Source organism: Felis catus, chromosome B3, assembly GCF_018350175.1.
Source record: "Felis catus isolate Fca126 chromosome B3, F.catus_Fca126_mat1.0, whole genome shotgun sequence".
In the NCBI taxonomy this organism is placed as follows: domain Eukaryota; kingdom Metazoa; phylum Chordata; class Mammalia; order Carnivora; family Felidae; genus Felis; species Felis catus.
Window position 1 is genome coordinate 5,682,728 of NC_058373.1, and position 7,045 is coordinate 5,689,772.

A 7,045-nucleotide genomic window follows, 5' to 3' on the forward strand; every position below is an offset into this window, starting at 1 on the left:
ACCGGTTGTTTGTTGTCCCACTGTTGAGTTGTAGAAGTTATTTCTGTTCCCTGGTTATTAACCCCATATCAGATCTCTGATCGCTAGATATTTTATTCCATTCTGTGAGGTGCCTTTTCATTCTGTTAATTGTTTCCTTTAGTGCACAGATTTTAATTGTGATGTAATCTGATTTATCTATTTCTCCTTTTGTGTCCTGTCATGTCCAAGAAATCACTACCAAATCCAATGTCATGAACCTTCTCTGCTATGTTTGTTTTACGAGTTTTATAGTAGTTTTGGGTGCCTGGGCGGCTCAGTTGGTTAAGTGTCTAACTTCAGCTCCGGTCATGATCTCAGGGTTCGTGGGTTCGAGCCCCCCATTGGGTTCTGTGCTGACAGCTCAGAGCCTGGAGCCTGCTTTGGATTCTGTGTCTCCTTCTCTCTGCCCCACTCTTGCTTGCACTCTGTCTCTGTCTCTCTCTCAAAAAGTAAATACACATTAAAATAAAAAAAAAGAGTTTTATAGTTTTACTTCTCATGTTTAGGTCTTTGATCCATTTTGAGTTAATTTATGCATATGGTGTGAGGTAAGGGTCCAACTTCATTCTTTTGCATGTGGATATCCAGTTTTCCCAACACCATTTGTTGAAAATCCAGTCCTTTCCCCATTGCATGGTCTTGGCACTCTTGCTGAAGATCATTTGACCACACACACAAGGGGTTATTTGTAGGCTTTCTATTCTAATCCATCGGCCTACATGTCTGTCTTTATGCCAGTAACACGTTGTTTTGATTACTATAGCTTTGTAGTAACTTTTGAAATCAGGAAGTGTGAGACTCCAACTTTGTTCTTTGTCAAGATTATTTTGGCTATTCAGTGTCCTTTGAGACTTCATATGAATTTTAGGATGGATTTTTCTTTTCTTTACTTTTTTAAAAGTGTTTTTATTTATTTTGAGAGAGACAGCATGAGCAGGAAAGGGACAGAAAGAGGGAGAGAAAGAACCATTGTCACGAACGCTGAGCCAAAATCAAGAGTCAGATGCTTACCAACATCAGCTCAGGTCATGATCTCCTGATTCATGAGTTTGAGCCCTCCAAAGTGGGCTCCATCATGGAGCCCACTTTGGATCCTCCGTCCCCCTCTCTCTCTCTGCCCCTCCCCTGCTCTTGAGCATGCACATGTGTGTGCTCTCTCTCTCTCAAAAATAAATATTTATTTATTATTATTATTTTTTAATGCTTACTTATTTTTGAGAGAGAGGGAGACAGAGCGTGAGCAGGGGAGGGGCAGAGAGAGAGGTTGACACAGAATCCGAAGGAGGCTCCAGGCTCCGAGCTGTCAGCACAGAACAGCTGTCAGCTGTTCGACGCGGGGCTCGAACCCATGAACTGTGAGACCATGACCTGAACCGAAGTTGTACACTTAACCAACTGAGCCACCCAGGTGCCCCCAAAATAAATAAACATTAAAAAAAAAAAGTCAGACACTTAACCAACTTAACCACCCAGGCAGCCCTTTTATTTACTTTTTCTTAAATATTTTTTTTAAGTAAACTTTATACCCATTGTAGGGCTCAAACTTACAACCTTGAGATCAAGAGTCACATGCTCTACTAACTGAGCCAGCCAGGTGCCCCCCAGGATGAGTTTTTTTTTCTTTCTTTTCTTAATGTTTATTTATTTTGAGAGAGAGAGAGAGAGAGAGAGAGCAAGAGTGAGCTCATGCGCCAGCAGGGGAAAGGGACAGAGAGGGAGAGAGGGAGAGAGAGAGAGAGAGAGAGAGAGAGAGAGAGAGAGAATTCCAAGCAGGTTCCATGCTGTCAGCGCAGAGCCCAATGTGGGCCTCAGGCTCAAGCTCATGAACCGTGAGATCATGACCTGAGCCAAAATCAAGAGTTGGATGCTTAACCAACTGAGGGGCCCAGGCACCCGCACAACAGGACTTTTAGGCCAGGGTCTGTAAGGTTCCATTTCGAACGGGTTGTACTGGTACCACTAGGTGTACTCCTTTATTGCCCCAAGCTGTATCTTGCGTGAGGAGGGATCTCAAACTTGAGACTCACGCCGAATCTGGGATGGCGCACAGCGAAAGGAGGAGAAGGGACCTGGACGCGAGAGGCAGGGTCTTAGGGGGTCAGGGGCGCACGGCTCTGGCCAGAGGTACTGGAAAACAAGGCCTCCTGAACCCTGGGAACAGCAAGGAGGAAGCTGGGAGTCCCACTGCCCGTGGGACAGGAGTGGGAGGAGATTCTATTTAGATCTCAAAAGGCCAGGGCCACCCCAGCTGGCCTTACCACATGGGCCCGGGCCCAGGGAGGAAGGCAGGGCAGCGTGGATCTTGGCAAGAGGCCACATGAGGCTGCGTACCGGGTGAGTCTGGCTGCAGTTGGGTGAGGTACACCCGCCCCCATGCCCCTCCCTGAGCAGACACTGCCACCTTGTGGCTCTTTGTTGACCCACTGCCCCACCCCATCCCAAGAAGAGCTTTCTGCTGAACAAGAAACAAAAGATGGAACGAGGTTGCCTTCACCTGCTAACAATCCTTTTCTCCTGGGGCCGCACCCAGGTCACCTGCGTTAGAGTCTGGCTGGTCTCAAGCGTCATCCCTTGGTCTCTTCCCATCGGTGGCTTAACACAATCCTCACTACCTCTCCACAGATGGTTTATCTGCCTTAATTTTCTGTTGATTAGGGGCAGGGCCTCACTGTGGGGGGCTGGAACCGCTGGGCTGGGAGGCATCCGGGTCACAACACTGCTGAGGCCCTTCTCCATTGTTTCTCTGTTGGATGGTGGGTTGTTTTTGCTAGAAATCCCCAGCACCTCCCAACTATTGTTCCTTCCTAGGCAGGCTTGGTGGGATCCCCGTGACCAGTTAACCAGGCTCTGGAGTTTGTCAAGGTGTTTTTCTCCCTCCCCTTCTACAGTTCGTTACCTCCCTCTCTCTCTCTCACCTCAACTGTGGGCTCTTTCCTCCTGCCCCTCCCCCTCCCTGGGAATTTCTATGACTTGGCCCAAAGCCCTTTGTTTTGATGTCTCAAATTCAGTGCTAAAGCTCAAACTCTCCACCAGGAGGCACTGTCAGGAGACCCAGATCTGGATCTGCCGGCTTCCCATTCCCTGGTCCCAGACGGGGAAGTGAACGTGGGTCACCGTATTGATTGGTTTCTTGCCTTAGACAGGACTCCAGGGGGCTACAGAGTTATTGTCCTGGCCTTGTCCCGGGGAAGGCCCTTAGTTCCCTCAGATTCATCAAGAGATGGGGGGATAGGGAGTGGGGAGTGGTGGAGGGGCTCATCCCTCACAGGCCCCCACCTCCTCCCCTTTCCCTGGGCTTGAAGACCCTCTTAACCATTCCATACCTCCCTCCGCCCTGCCCCCCTTCCTCACAGGGCGGACCTATTCACTGGGCACCTCCAAGGTTCCCACGGAGATCAGCCTTCCGGACGCCCAGGACTTAACAGCCTGAGGAGGAAGGACACCACAGAAAGGCGCAGAGAGGACTCACCTTTCTTTCCACTCCAGGTGTGGCTGTCAGCTATTCTGGAAACAAGAGTGCTCATTCCTGAGGTCCCTATGGGTTGCTAGGGCATCTTGAGGTTGTCTCTATTCCATGGGTTTTGATGTGGTTTGAAGTGTTGGGGTTCGGAGCCAATGGCCAAGAAAGAATTCTTGAGGGGCCCCGGGGTGGCTCAGCGGGTGTGAAGTTTTGGGGTGATGGTGGGGCTCAAGGCTGCGCTGTGCCATTGGCGGCCACGTTGTGCCACACTGTGGCTTGCCTTGCGGAGAAGGCCATGAAAAATCCATTGTTTTTAATCCATGGAAAACACTGGAGAAGTTTTACAAAATTACCCAATTCTGCAGTTGAGGGCAAGGACAGAAAACAGTAAAGCTAGAAATCCATCATGATTTAAGCAACATTCCAACACACGTAGTCCTTACAGCCGCCTTCCTAGGAAACGGTCCCCAGTTGAGTTTTAATTCAATCTGGTACTGGTCTTGGGCAGCTCTGAGCGGCCACAAGTGGCTAGACCAGAGATGTCGAGGGGATCGCGGTAGACTAATCAGGAGGAAACCTCACAAGTCTTCCTTCCTTCCTTCCTTCCTTCCTTCCTTCCTTCCTTCCTTTTCCTTCCTTCCTTCCTTCCTTCCTTCCTTCCTTCCTTCCTTCCTTCCTTCCTTCCTTCCTTCCTTTCTTTCTTTCAAATGTTTATTTTTGAGAGAGAGACAGAGCACAAGCAGGGGAGGGACAGAGAGAGAGGGAGACACAGAACCCCAAGCAGGCGCCACACGGGGCTTGAACCCAGGAACTGCGAGGCCATGACCTGAGCCCAAGTGTGACCCCTAACCGAGCCGGCCACCCGGGCGCCCCTCACACGGGAGTCAGATTTGGGAGCCGTGCCACTACCAGGCCCAAGACAGACAGCTTGGTATAAGGACAGAACAAAGAGAGGGCATCATGTTTCTGGGTCCTATTACCGGTCTGGCCGGGGTCCCAACTTCCAGCCAAAAGGCAGGCTTTCTCCTCCCCAGAAGAGGAGCCACGGGCTAGAGGATTGCAGCCTGAGCGATAGACATGAAAGTGTTCCTTTAAGACCATACTTCTCAGAAGGCCCCTGAAATGAGAGTTAAGGAAGAAAAGAGAAAGTACTCACCAAGTTTGCACCAAAGCTCAGAGTCCAGATGAAAAGACTCATGGCCTCCCGTTGGGGTGTCAAAAATGATGAGTTTTTTGCGGGGTGATGGGGGTTTGGAGCTGACGGCCACGAAAGAATTCTCGGTGCAGAAAAGTGAGTTTATGAAAGCACGGGGACAGGACCCGTGGGCAGGAAGAGCTGTGCTGGGGCTGTGAGGAGTGACTGGTTATACACTTGGGAGGTGGGGGAAGTAAAGGCAAGAAGTTTCCAACGAGATTTTCATATACTGAAGAGGACTCCCAGGATCCTGGAGGCCCAGCTATTGTCAAGCTAAGGTTGTTTTTCCCTCTAGCGAAGCATTAACCTGGACAGTAGGGACAGTAGGGACGTTCTACTCTGCCCGCCTCAAGTAGTTGTTAATGGGCGGCAGGTTATAAGGAAATTGAATCTTACCTGCCACTTCCTTCTGCCTCTGTTTCCCACATCAGGTTAAGCATCCGACTCTTGATTTTGGCTCAGGTCATGGTTGTCACGGTCATAAGATCGAGCCCCAAGTTGGGCTCCACGCTGGGCGTGAAGTCTGTTTGGGATTCTCTCTCTCCCTCTCTCTCTGACCCTGCTCCGCTCACCTTCACACACTCTCTCTCAAGGAAGGAAGGAAGGAAGGAAGGAAGGAAGGAAGGAAGGAAGGAAGGAAGGAAGGAAGAAAAAGTTCTTGAGATGTTTACGGGGCAAAAAGGCAGGTGTTTCATTTTGTTTTGAGAGAGAGCACATGCACAAGCAGGGGAGAGGCAGACAGAGAGGGAGAGAGAGAATCCCAAGGAGACGCAGGGCTCCATCTCACGAACAGAAAGGTGAGATCACGATCTGAGCCAGATACTTAATGGACTGAGGCACCCAGACGCCCACGCCCCAAGGCGTTTTTATTGTAGCACAGGGACAGGACCCTGGGCACAAAGAGCTGCCCTGGGGCTGTGAAGAGACACTGGTTATCCACTTTCGAGTTGGGGAGGCAAGACAAAGAACAAAAGGTTCCACGTGTTAAGAAGACAAAGAGGATCCTCGAGGCCTAGCTCTGGTCCAGCTGAGGCGGTTTTTCCCTCCGGCCAAGCATTAACATTAAGACAGCTGGCAGTTCCTGGAGGAAAATCCTACTCTGCCTGCCTCAAGTATTTGCCAATGGGCTGCAGGTTGTAAAGAAATTTAATTTTATCTACATTTCCTTCTGCCTTTGTTCCCTACATCCTCTACATTGGTTTGATCTGGGAAGACTCCTCCTCCTTCTTTTAATGTTTATTTTTTATTTTTTATTTTTTAATTTTTTTTTCAACGTTTATTCATTTCTGGGACAGAGAGAGACAGAGCATGAACGGGGGAGGGGCAGAGAGAGAGGGAGACACAGAATCGGAAACAGGCTCCAGGCTCTGAGCCATCAGCCCAGAGCCCGATGCGGGGCTCGAACTCACGGACCGCGAGATCGTGACCTGGCTGAAGTCGGCCGCTTAACCGACTGCGCCACCCAGGCGCCCCTTTTAATGTTTATTTTTGAGAGTGAGAGAGAAAGAGAGCAGGCATGCACAAGGGTGGGGGAGGGGCAGAGAGAGGGGGACCTAGGACCCAAAGGGGACTCTGCGCTGACAGCAAAGAGCCCGATGTGGGGCTCGAACTCACGAACCATGAGATCATGACCTGAACCGAAATCGGACACTTAGCTGATAACCAACTGAGCCACGCAGGTGCCCCAGTGACCTGGGGCTCCTGAAGCTGCCCAGACGCGTGGGGTCCAGCGACGCAAGTAGGGACTGGCCCTTTAGTTCCCAAAGTGCTCTGGGGGGTGAGCGCGGGTGACGCCGGGAGGCTTATGCGAGGGAGGCTCTGTAGGACATGGGAGGACACAGCCCTTCCCTGATGACTGTCCTTCATCAAGGACCACGTTCTGCTGACACACCCCCACTTCCGCCTGCCACTCTCTTTCTGGAAGTTTGTGCAAGCCATTCTCCAGACACCACCATACTGCTCTTTGCATAGTTAGCCTCACGGAAAAGCCCTTGAGGACTTCCTACAGATCCCGGAGTAATGGTGTCCTTACCTGGTCTTCGAGGCCCAGCGTGAACCCTGCCCATTCCACTGGAGGCACCACGTCCCCCTTTCCTCTGGCTTCACTGCACTCCAGGTGCACTGATCTTCCCGGGCCGGGCGCATCCCAAGCCTGCCTCAGCCTCTGAGGCCTGTGCACTGCTGTTCCTTCAGCTCAGAATGCTCTTCACACGGATCTCCCCGTGGCTGGTCGCTTGTCCACTTTCCCTGACAACCCCCGTCTAGAGCACTCTCCGTTCCCTCGTGCTCTACCCCCTCATCCTAGTTTTTTCTTTCAAGTTTATTGATTTATTAAAATTTTAAAATATTTATTTATTTTTGAGAGAGAG